Genomic DNA, 13,675 nt, shown 5'->3' on the forward strand with positions numbered 1-13,675 from the left:
GGGAATGTGGCAAAGAATTATAGTGGAAGAAACAAGAGTCAAGGAAAACAATTTATTTTATTTTCATTTAATATTTTTTTATGTCTGCCATGCTGAGGTGCACACTGTTAGTACTAAAAATACAGGACGAAAAAGAAAAAGTTCTTGACCTCAAGGAGCTCAAAGACTTGAATGAAAAACATAGGTTAATAATCTATGAAGAGGATGCTACTGCTATAAAAAAATAGTGAAGAAGAAGAGGAGGACGAGAAAAGGAGGGAGGCGGAGAAAGGGAAGAGAAGCATAGAGGAAGAGAAGGAGGGGAAGGAAGAGACTTTAGATGCTGGAGGTCAAGTCCTTAACACTTGGTAACTAACTTACTGGAAGCTGTGACCAAAACAAAAGTTGGAAGCCTAGGCCACCTGGAGGTAGGGATGTCATTCATAAAAATAGGGAAGTCAAGGGGAACAATTAGTTTCCAAAAAGAAAAAATCGGTTCAGCTTTAAAGATGTTTGAGTTAAAGATACTAAAATGCCAACAAGATAGACATGAACAAGCATATGAAAATTCATCTCTGCCAGTTCCTTCAGCTCCCTAAACCAAAATAATCACAAAATCTTGTCAACTATGTCTTATAAACAGTTCTTGAATCTGTCTACATCGTCTCTACTGCTGCAATTCTTTTTTTTTTTTTTTTTTTAACTGCTGCAATTCTAATAATCTAAGTTACCACCACATCTTGCCTGGTCTACTTCGTTATTCATTTCTGCACATCCACATTTGCCCCACTTCAATTCATTCTTCATACAGGAACCCAAATCAACTTTTAAAAACACAAATCTGAGTAGGTAATTACCTCACTTAAAACCCTACTAGTATCTTCTCAATTCTCTTGGGATAAAGTCCAAAAGCATTGGCACAGTTTAAGAGATCTTTTACCAAGATCTGGCCTCTGCCAGCCTCTCCTTCATTTTGCATCTGCCTCCAACTTATTCATCATACTCCAGGCACAAAAATATCCTTCTAGTTGTCTGACCTGCTAATAAGCTCCTTGGGGGCTTTCACAAAGGTTCTCCCTCTTCCTGGCATTCTCTCCCACATCTTCTGCTAACCACTAGTCAGTCATCTCTGAGGTTCCAATAGAAGTGTCGTTTATTCAGGAATGTCTCAGAGTGGGTTAGTTTCCCTAATATACACTCTCATTTCATTTTACATTTGTGTTTCATTGTGCAATCTCCCACTGTAATTATGTATGAGGTTATGTGTTTAATGCACTACTCCTTCATAAAGCTATAAGCTCCAAAAGTACAGAGGCCATGTCTTTCTTATGCAGTGTTCTAGCCTCTTTGTCCAGAAAAGCACCTAGAACAAAGTACTTAATACTATTTTGAGAGAAAGAGAAAAGCAGGAGGAAAGAGAGAGGAAGGAGAGAAAAGAGGGAAGAAGTTCAGAGCTATGGCTATAAACCTTAAGCTTATAGAGTAAAATAAGCAGAGGACCAAGGATAGATTCATAGATATGCCAATACATTTAAAGGATATGTAGCCAGACATGTCCATTTAGGAGCTATCCATGAGATTATTTTACACAGATTTTGGTGCCAAGTAGGTAATGGAAAAACCATGTGTGTAGGTAAGATTTCCCCAGGATAGCATACTACAAAAGTAAAGAGAAAGACTGATCAATAGTGTCATGTGCTACACATAAACACATACACCTGCTTACAGTCTATTCAACTATGAGCATTGTGGGAGCATGAAGAATGTCTATTTCTTTCTTTCTTTTTGTTTAAAGAATATTTATTTTAACTCTTTACTTTCAATACCAACATCAGTCCCTGACATAAAATGGATGTTCAAGAATTATCACATGAAGAAAAAGTTAATGAAAAAGTAAGGAGTAATTCTCATTATGGTTTAGAAAACCAACGTCTCTTTATACTAGAACGAAATGAGTTATTTGAGCAACAGGTATATGTAACTGCTAAAAGGTTAGTCCCTTCTATACAATTTAGTCAAGGTTCACTCAAAAACAATCTTCAGAGAAGAATACATAAAGCTAAATTAAGATGACTCTCCTGAAGCTTAGTTATCACAGATTTAAATTTTCACAAATATACACCAATATTTTTCTTTTGTTTAATGAACATCTTTAAAGTTCAAATGGCTTTAATATGTATTCCCAAAAATATTTCTTCCTATGCATTTAATTAGTTTGGCATTTAATTAGCTATAACAATGTTAATGAATCTAAACCCACCAATTCCTGAATATAAACAGCTTTTTCCATATTCTCACAAATTGATTTCACTGTGTTTTCTGTTAATTTGGCTTGTTTTAGACTTAGATGTTTATCAAAAAGAGAAAGTAACAAGTTAAAAAGTATATGAAGAAAATTTATAGTCAACATTAGGAAATAAAAATGCTATTTGCTAGTAAGTTAACATCCCGATACATGACTAATGGGAAAGCTTAGCTGAAAACCAAGTTTAAAATAAACTTTTCATGACATCGGAGGATGGATAAAAGGAAAGTTCTAGAAACCAGTCTCGCAAGTTAACAATTTACCTTGGAATTTATGATGATTTAGGATGTTTTAAATTTTAAACCAAATAGGAACTTAATGAAGAATGTCTGGAATTGGTCCTGTAGAATTTTTAATCATTTCACAGAAAGAACCTCACACCAGTGAGATTTTAACCAATTATGGGTGCTAATAGAAGGCAAAAGCTGTTAACATTCTTTAATATTTATTTTAAAAATATTCACTTTAAAAATTCCAAAGAAGCAATTTTAATAGCTACCACTGTTTATGGAAAACCAATTTTTTTCTGCAATATAAGAACAAATGAATTTTGCAAGTTGTTCCATGATACAGATCATTAGTTTTTATATCAGCTTATTACAGAATCTGTTTTCCAACAAAACAAAAATTAGTCATAATTTAGTTTAAAAATGTATCGTCTCTCTGGGGCGCCTGGGTGGCTCAGTCGGTTGAGCGGCCGACTTCAGCTCAGGTCATGATCTCGCAGTCCGTGGGTTCGAGCCCCGCGTCAGGCTCTGTGCTGACAGCTCAGAACCTGGAGCCTGTTTCAGATTCTGTGTCTCCCTCTCTCTGACCCTCCCCCATTCATGCTCTCTCTCTGTCTCAAAAATAAAATAAACGTTAAAAAAAAAAAAATTTAAAAAAAATGTATCATCTCTCACTCTGAATCTGTATCTTCGTCTGCAAAATAAAACGATGAAGGCAATGATTTCTGAGATGACTAGAGTTTTAATAAATCCAAATTCAAAAAACTTCTGGGATAAGATTTCAAACTTTTGTTTAATTTCCCTTAGTAACAAGAAAGGAAAAATCCCTGGTGTAAGGCAGGAATAGGCAAGTTGTTTTTTGTTTTGTTTGTTTCTGTAAAGGGCTAGATTATAAATATTTTTCATTTTGTAGACTATAGGATCTCTGTTGCAACTACTCAACGATTATAGCCTGAAAGTAGACACAGACAACACATAAACAGACAAGTGTGGTTATATTCCAAACTATTTCAGGACAGTGAAGATTGAATTTCATATAATGTTTATGTGCCACAAAACATTTTTTTTTAAGCTTTTAAAAATGTCAAAACCATTCTTAGTTCACAGGCCATACAAAGCAGGCACTGGACCAATTTGGTCTGTATGTCATAGGTGGTCGACCCCTGAACTAGAGCATATTTTGATAAACAGGCTCATATCAGAAAGAAAAAAAAATAACTATTAGTATGCAACACAAATAAAACTATTCAAAATAGTCAGTATGCTAATATAAATAAGCATTCTTAAAATTATCTGCCTTTTCATTTCACAAAGATAAACTCCTGACTTCCACTTCCGTAAAATAAGATACTAGAGCATTGCTTTTCCTTAAAAAAACTCGACTAGCATAGGAATGCTGTGGAAGTAATTAAGGAGCAGATGAACTAAAACTCCAGAGATGAAAGAGTACTTCAAGGGTGAGCTCAGACCATTGGCATTTTCTTCCATGGGGGTATTAGCAAAGTTTGGGTACAAGTGAGGTCAAATTGAACTTAGTTTAAACAGAGGAACTCTGCTGAAGAAAACCAGGAATTAGTGGTGCTTTAACTAGAATGAGACTGGAAATCTAGAAAGGCTTCAAATACTCAGCCAGTTTCCCCAATGATACAAAGCTTAGTGATGGGATGCTTAAGGATAGGGAAGCTGGGCCAGCAGGACAGAGTCAATTTCCCACAGTCTCCCAATGTCTAGAAGACAGAATCCCAGTGGAGGGAGGAGTGTACTTAATCCATGACTGGACTGAGATTGTCAACATCTCATCCTATTTGACCAACACAGCAAATAGCAAACCTCTCTGAAAGAAAACAACTGTTCTCTTACACATAACGTTAGGCACATAGCATACATATTAAGAGATACATAAAGAAGCAAAATAATGTGACAGATCATCCCAAGAGAAAACCAGACAATCAGGCAGACTCTAGATAATTGGTAACTGAAGTTAAGAGACAAGGATTTAAAATAGATGCAAACATGGAAAAATTGAATGAAATGATGTAATTTTCAACAGAACTTACTAAAAAAAAAAAAGGCAAGTGGATTTTCTGAAAAGTAAATATTTGAAATTAAGAACTTGTCAAATGATTTTATGAGCAGAATAGACTAGAGGAAAACAGGATTCATGGACTTACAGACAGGCCAAGGGAAAATATCCAAACTCAAACACAGAGAAAAGAATGAGATGAATAAAACAGAAAGTATGAAACATGTGGAACATAATCAAATAGTCTCATAGTCATGTAATTGAAATCCAAGACAGAGAAAAAAAGAATGGACAAAAGCAATATGTGAAGAAATAATTAATGACAATTTTACAAAAGTGAGGAAAGAAATCAACTCAGAGATTCAAGAAACTCAAGGAAATCTCAAGCAGGAAAATGCAAAGAAAACCACACTTAAGCAACCAAATGCTGGGCACAGTCAAATTGCTGAAACAAAGGATAAAGAGAAAATCTTAAAAGCAACAAGAGAAAAAAGATGCACTCAAAGGAACAACAATAAGATTGATAGCTTCCATTCTCTGTGTTGAACAGTGCTGGCAGACACAGAGGGGAGTGGGTAGCAACCTAGAATTATGTGCTTATCAAAAATATCCTTTAAAAATGAAGATAAAAATAGAGATATTTTTAGGACCACAAAAGCTGACATAATTCATTGTCAACATACGAACACTATAAGAAATACAAGGGAAGGTCTTCCTTTAATAATTGTTATGTCACAATTTTAAAAAGGACACAGACCTAAAGTAGAAGAAATGGAGAAAATAATATCCTGAACACAGTGACCGCCCTTGCAAAAAATGTTGGTATGGTTATATTAGTATTTGACAAATTAATTGTCTTTAATGTTTATTAAACTGAGAGAGACAGTATGCAAGCAGGGGAGGGGCAGAGAGGAAGACAGAGAATTCAATGAGGGCACCACGCTGTCAGTGTAGAGCCCGACGCACGGCTCAAACCCACAAACCACGAGATCGTGACTTGAATCAAAGTTGAATGCTTCACTGACTGAGCCATCCAAGTGCCCTGACAAATTAATTTTTAAGGCTAAAAGTATTATTAGAGATGAACTGAGCATTTCATAATGCTAACTGTGCCAATTCAATAGGAAAACCTAGCAATCCCAAATTTGAATGCATCTCATAACAACATAACTTCACAACACATGAAGCAAAATTGAGCAAAGTAAAAGGACAAGGATGAATTCACAATCAAAAGAGCAGATTTCTACATACCTGTCTCTAATTGACAAAGGAAGTAGAGGACAAAACAGCATGGATATAGAAAGACATTAAAACATGATTAATCAACCTAATTAACATACATAGAAAACCACACTTAACAACTGCAGAATGTACATTCTTTTTTTTTTTAAGTTTATTTATTTATTTTGAAAGAGAGAGAGCACCAGCAGGGAAGGCACAGAAAGAGAGAAGGGGAGAGAGAATCACAGCAGGCTTTGAACTATCAGCATGCAGCCAGATGCAGGGCTGGAACTCACAAACCAGGAGATCATGACCTGAGCAGAAATCAAGAGCCGGATACTTAACCAACTGACCCACCCAGGCGCCCCAAGAATGCACATTCTTTTCTAATGTAAGCAGAATATTTACCAAAATAGGCAACAGTATGCTGAACCACAAACCAAGTCTCAACAAATTTCTAAAACTATGATTGTGATCACAGAACAGTTAGAAACCAAAAGAAAGAAAACTAAGATATTCCCAAATGTTTTAAAATCTTTAAAAAACAAAAGCAAAAACAGGTTTTAAATAACCTATGAGTCAAAGAGCTATAATGGAAAGCTAAAATGGAAATCAGAAAATATTTTCAATTAAATAAAAATGACATATGACATACCAAAACTTGTGAAATGCAGCTAAAGTAGTGCTCAGGGAAAATGTACAGCTTTTTACAAAGATATAAATGCATATAATGAAAAAAGAAATTTTGAAAGTAAATGAGCTAGGCATACAACTTTAGAAACTAGAAAAACAAAAGCACATAAAGAATGTAAAGAAAGGAAAACAAAAGAAAGAATAGATATTACTAAAATAGAAAGCAGACATTCAATAGAGAAAATCAAGGAACCAAAACTAGTTCTCTGAAAAGATTAATACAAGACTGCTCCAGCAAAACTAGTCAGGAAAAAAATAAAATCACAATTACGCATATGAGAAATAAGAAAGAGGACATCACTATGGATGCTGCCCATAAATTTCACAATTTAAATATGAGGACAAATTCCATTGCAAAATATAACTTCTCAATACTAAACAAGGAAAAACAATACAACATCTGAATAGTCCTCTATTAATGACATTGAATCCCTAACCAGTATCTTCCCACAAAGAAAACTGTAGACTCAGTGGCTTCACCAGTGAATTCCTTTAAACACTTAATTCACTGGTACATTCTTTCAAACAACTTCAATCTTAAACTAACTCTTCCTAGAATATAAAAAGAAACTTTCCCCAACTCATTTTATGAGACTAGCATAATTCTGATACCAAAATCTGAAAAGAATATTTCAAAATAAGAAAACTTTAAGCCAACATCTCCAATGAACGTAGAAGCAAAAAATACTACATAGCCAAAAAGTGGAAACAACCCAAATGTTCATCAATTGACAATAGATAAACAACATGTGGTACATCCATATAATGGAATATTATTCAGTCATAAAAAAGAAACAAGTAGACACATGCCACATTATGGATGAACCTTGAAAACACTATGCTAAGTGAAAGAAACAAAGGCCACCAATGGTCACAAATTGTATGATTCTATTTATATGAAATATCCAGATTAGACAAATCCATAGAAACAGAAAACTGATTAGTGGTTACCGGGGGCTGATGGAAAAGATAAGGGGAGTGACTATTAATGGGTATGGGATTTCTTTTTCGGGGTGAGGAAAACTGTTCTGGTTGTACAACTTTCTTAATATACTAAAACCACTGATTTGTATATTTTTACATGGTGTGTTTTATGATACACAAATTACATTTCAATTAAAAATGTGAGATAAAAGTCACTGATCTAAAAATAATTCTAATGTTTAGCAACATATAAAAAGGATAGATAAAATGTAAGATCTAATCAATGTAATTCAACGTAATAACAAAATAAGGAAAAAATATGACCATTTCAACAGAAACAGAAAAAGTATTTTATTGTTTTAATTTAAAAAAAAAATTTTTTTTTAACGTTTATTTATTTTTGAGACAGAGAGAGACAAAGCATGAACGGGGGAGGGTCAGAGAGAGAGGGAGACACAGAATCTGAAACAGACTCCAGGCTCTGAGCCATCAGCACAGAGCCCGATGCGGGGCTCGAACTCACAGACCACGAGATCATGACCTGGGCCGAAGTCGGCCACTTAACCGACTGAGCCACCCAGGCGCCCCCAGAAAAAGTATTTTATAAAACTCAACTGTTTCTGATGAAATGCCTCCTCAGTAAGGAAGAAAAAAAAGTAATCTGTTAATTACTAAATCTGATAACTACTTCATCTGTAAGTCAGTCAAGGAAAAGAAATAAAAGTCATAATGGCTAAAAAGAAAACAGTTAAGCATTTTTACTTGTAGATAACCTAACTGTGTTTATAGAAAGTACAAAGTAATCTATAAATAATAAGTGAATTACCCAGGTCATTAGATACAACACTAATTTTTTAAAAATCAACTAATTTTAAAGCACTATATTATGTAAACTGAAGCTTTTCTATATAAGCCAGACTTATTTCTCCTGTGTAATTAATGTAATGATACTCTCATTATTGTGTTAAAGCATCACTAAATAAATTAGGGAGAACAGTAGTCTGATTACTAAGTAGAAAACTTTTATTTACTTAACCTAGGCTGATAATTAGTAATAAGAAAAGAGATTTTAGCAGTTCAAACTGATCTAGGGGAGAGATGCAAACAGATTTCCTATATATAGCTTCAGTCTCCTGATCTATTTACAAGTCTTCATATGGGGAGGGGTTGGGGGTGGGGGATAAAAACTATAAATAAAAGCACCTTGGCAGTAGGCAGAGGAATATAAGAAAAAGAGGGTGAGAGGAAAGAAGTCTCTGAAAAGTTAGGACTTTTAGACCATGCCTCATTCAGATTTACGCCGTAAGTACACACAGCCTAAGTGGGTGAGAAAAACTCAAGCCATGAAGCAACTGTAAAACTTTCTAAAGACAATCTATTCACCCCAGGTCTCAGAGAGCTACCACAAGGGTAATGACAGCAGTCAAATAAGCAGGCCCACAAAGACACAAGGCATAATGAAAACTAGCAGAAATAGACAACAGAAAGACCCAGAACAGAGTGCAGGTGAAATTTTCAGATACAACTATGTTTACCAAACTCAAAGAAATAAAAGCCTAAAATATCTGCAGCGTATGGGGAATATAGCACATATAAAAGAGAATCTAATCAAACTTGTATGAAAATGAAAAATAACTGAAATTAAAGACTCACTAGGTAGGTTTGCAGCATATCAGACACAGGTGAATAAAGAATTTGAAGAGATTGGGAAAAAAGTATCTAGAATTCAGCACAGAAAGATAAAAAGATTGAAAATGTGCCCTTCAGGCAACCTCCTCCTTCAACCCCCACCATCCCAAAAGAGAAAGCCCTTGTTCCACCCAAGTACGCTTCTCATACACTGGGCTCCATCTCATTCACCATACTTGGAATTTCACTCAACTACTTACATCCATTCTTTGTTCACTCTTTAATCTCTTTTACCTATGACTTCTAACCCTAGAAGCCTCCTCCAAATGGAAAAAAATAATAATAATAAAAGTTATTTGATTCTCTATTTCTCTTCATCACTAAATTTCTTAGGAAAAAACTGTCGTGAATTTTTTCAATCCCTTACTTTCAAGCTCCTACAAGTATAGGAGATTTCCACAAACTTCCTTGTTGCCTACTGAACTCCCTAACTTCAGTCTTTATCCTTCACATTCTTCCATTTATGAGTATTGTCAAACAGTCTACTTTAAATACCTTCCTTCTACCCTTTGGTTTCAACCCCTATTTTAGGGCTCCTTCAACTTTTGATGATGATTCTCAATCTTCTTTATTAGCTCCTTTTCCTGTCCTTTAAATCTTTAGTACGTATAGTATCTTATGAGAGTTATTTGTTTATATTCTATATTTATTTCTATATTGGTATTTTACAAACCTTGTTTGCCATAATCCGTAACAACCCTAAACATAACTACTGATAGTTTCTGAAGATCATCAGAATGCTGGTCTAGAGCCAGTTATGTTCTCTCATAATGAAGGTAATCTACCATAAAAATTGGCAACTTTACCTGCCACTTCAAAACTCCACTCCTTAACCATTTATTCAGATTAGATCATCTAACTCTCTTCTTTACTTCTTAAATGGGGACATCTTTATGAAAGTATTCCTTTTACTTTCCTTTCACTCAGCAGGAAATGTTCTCTACAAGGCCCTTACTCCATAAATTATCCCCATTCTCTTTTTTGTTCATTATTCCTGCCCTTCTCCCTCAGTCTACCAGGTTAAGAGTACAGAATTTAGAGACAAATGGCCTCGGTTCATAAGCAGGCTGTGTCATTTATTAGCCGTGATCTTGGGAAAGTTACTTAACCTCTCTGCCTCAGTTGTCTGATCTGCAAAATAGGGTGAAAACAGTACCTCTCTCATTGGATTATAAAGCACTTAGAATTATGCCTGGTATTTAATAAGCACTAAACAGGGATGCCTGGGTGGCTCAGTTGGTTAAGCATAAGACTCCTGATTTTGGCTCAGGTCATGATCTCACGGTTCCTGAGATTGAGCTCCAAGTTGGGCTCTGCACTAAGCAGGAGCCTGCTTGGGATTCTCTCTATCCCTCTCTCTCTCTGCCCCTCCCCCGCATACTCTAGCACTTGTTCTCTCTCTCTCTCAAAATAAATGTTTAAAAAAATAAGTACTAAACAAATTTTATTTCTTATTATTACTGTGCTAAAGTGACTACGTTGGTTTGTGTTTCCCCAGAAGCAGACTTGATTCAAGGATTCATTTAAAAGTAATTGTTTTGAGGGGTGACCCAGGAAAACCACTGGTTGGGGGGGATCAGAAGTAAGATAAGGTAAAGAAGGCAGTAAGTAAAGAGTGCATTAGCCATTTACTCTGAAGGGCAAGTAGAGCATGATTCTCCTGGAGAACTCTGGTAGATGGTGTTGAACATGGCCCAGTTACCCAAACTGAACAATGAGAAAAATAAGGTATTTTTCCACGAACTACTCATCCAATTACTGGTTTAACGCCTTTCTGAAGGCATTAACTCTGACATTTCTGGCTTGCCCTTCCCATAAGCCAAGAATGTCTCTATGGCAGTATGAAAGCTCTCAGGCAGAAAGTCATACACATAAGTAGCATAGAGATGAGTGCCAAAGAGGTATGGCTTGGGCACTAATAACATCTACTACAGTGTCTCTTATCCAAAAGATAACTCTGGGGGCGCCTGGGTGGCTTGGTCAGTTAAGCGTCCGACTTCGGCTCAGGTCATGATCTCACGGTCCGTGAGTTCGAGCCCCGCGTCAGGCTTTGTGCTGACAGCTCAGAGCCAGGAGCCTGTTTCAGATTCTGTGTTTCCCTCTCTCTCTGCCCCTCCCCTGTTCATGCTCTGTCTCTCTCTGTCTCAAAAATAAATAAACGTTAAAAAAAAAATTTCAAAAGATAACTCTGTGTTTCCTTCCTCAAGCTACCATCTTCCTTCCTTCCCTTTAAATACTGATTTCTAAATACTCCTTTCTCCACCTAACCTCAATTTACTTTCCCACTAAAATGTGACTTCTCCCTGCCTTCTGGGAAAAGGAGGTGGGGGTGAATGGGTGTTAGGTCATTATGATCTCTTAATGTGAACTTTAAGATGATGTCTCAGCCATCTATTTAGCTAAAATTTAGCTAATATACAGAAAAAGAGGCAGTTTATAAGTGATGGTATGTTCATGAGGAGCCTTAGAATATATTGAACATAATGTATGAGACAGGATTAAGAGACTCCCAGCAACAGACTTTTCAAGATATAGATCAAGGAAAAGCTTTTAGCTATAAATCACACACCAGGAAGTAAAAACAATTAGGCAAAAATTGAAATCACAGGACTGACTGAAATAATCAAGGAAGAAACTTAGAGAAAAGGGTACCAAGAATAGACTCTTGAGAAACTAGCTCTTCTCTCTTCTTATCTAGAGAAAAGGCATTGTTATTTCTATACCTGAAATCTAGTCACATGTTACACCTATCATCCTTTCTTCATCCTAACACCAAAACATTCTCAAATCCACCATTTCATCTATTCCCATTGCCTTTTCTCAAGATTCATTATCACTTGTCAGAACCACTACAAATGTTTCTTTAAAGCTAGTCCTGAGTTGGGGATCTGCACCTTTCATCCTCTATAATGCTACCACAGATATTTTTGCAAATTCAAAGTTTAACTCTATCACTACTGTTCTCAAATAAAGCAATATTTGGACATAATAATCTGGCCCCAACATGTTTCTAGTCTCTTCTATGCCCTTATTCTCATTCATACAGTTCCCCACACTTTAGTTCTTGCTAATATTTGTGTTTTGCACTTTTTGATTTTATCCCCGAATTCACAATATAGCTGCAGCAACTATAACAGTCTATGTAGGAAATTACAGTCTATAATCCAAATCTAGTCTGCCACCTATTTTTGTAAATACAGTTAGACTGGTACACAGCCATGCTCATCTGTTTACGTTATTTATGGAGCCTACGGCTGCTTTCAAACTGTAACAAGAGTTGAATAGTTACAACAGAGACAGTACTGCCCCAAAGCCAAAATACTTTGGGGTATCTGGCCCTTTACAGAATTAAGTTTGCTGACCCTTCACCTATGAGACAATATCAAACAGCCTCATATGTGAATAACTGGACTCCCAGAAGGAATTAAGATAGACTGAGTATGAAATAATATTTGAGGAAGTAAAGGCCAAAATGTGCCAAATTAAATAAAAATTATCACGCAGATCTCAGAAATTCAAATGAATACCAAGCACAAGTTAAACACACACACATAAAAACCTTATTTAGGCAAAGCATAGTCAGATTACTAAAAATCAAAGATACAGAGAAAAATCTTAAAAGCAGTCAGAGAAAGAATGCTGGTTCCAATATGGTGGCATAAACCCAAATACAGGCTATCATCTCACTGTTTACAACTAAAAACTGTGGACAAAATTCAAAAAGAAAAAAGAAAAGAAAGAAAAAAGAAAAAATTACTTGACAACTCTGAAAAGCAAACAAAAGCATATTATAGAGTGGAGTTAAACTTAGAAAAGCAACCCCCAGGAGAGTGAGCTTCCAGTTCAGTTCTTTTTTCCTCCTTTCTCTTTCCTCTTCCTTTTTCTCCTTTCCTCTTTTCTTTCTGGCCAGAGGAATTAAGGAAAGGAGCTCCTGAGTACTGGAGAATGGGGAGGAAATCCCAAAAAAGAGAAAAATGAAAGAAAGGAATCCTCTAATTCTATCTATAATACAAATCTTGGGCTCACTCTGGAGCCATACAGGTACAGGTCAGCCTTCTATTATAGACTCAGAACTGAACTGAGATTTGAAGCACCACCCACAGAAGGCAAGACCAAATTTGCTGTCTGAACCTAAATGGGCTGACAGTCTGCTAAAAGAAACAACAAAAATGTAAGTTTTCCTAAATTATAAGAAGCCCCCAAGTTTATAAAACATAACATTCACAATGTCCAAGATATAATCCAAAATTCTCACAATGTAAAAAAGCAAGAAAAATGTGATTAATTTCAAGGTAAGAAACAATTAACAGGTGCTAACCCTGAGGTGATCCAGATGTTCTAATTATCCAACGATACTTTTAAGCAACTACTGTAAATAAGCTCCATCAAGTAAAGGCACACACACTTGAACAAAAAATCCCTCAGAAGACAAAGAGAAGCTATTTTAAAAATTAACCAAATGTCAAATTTTAAACTGGAAAATACAATGCATAAAATAAAAAAAAAAATTAACAGGCTGGGCTCACTAAGGGAATGGAGATTACAGAGGAGAGTCTGTGAACTTGAAGTTGGATCATTAAAAATGATGAAATCTGAAGAACAAAGAGAAAAAAA

General features: G+C 35.6%; 1 protein-coding gene across 12 annotated transcripts in view; it reads right to left on the bottom strand.

Annotated features, from left to right (window-relative positions):
• The window catches only part of MYCBP2 (MYC binding protein 2), a 283,218-nt gene that overhangs the window by 254,606 nt on the left and 14,937 nt on the right, over positions 1-13,675 (bottom strand). The window lies entirely within an intron of this gene.

The sequence above is a fragment of the Panthera leo genome, chromosome A1 (genome assembly GCF_018350215.1).
Source record: "Panthera leo isolate Ple1 chromosome A1, P.leo_Ple1_pat1.1, whole genome shotgun sequence".
Classification (NCBI taxonomy): domain Eukaryota; kingdom Metazoa; phylum Chordata; class Mammalia; order Carnivora; family Felidae; genus Panthera; species Panthera leo.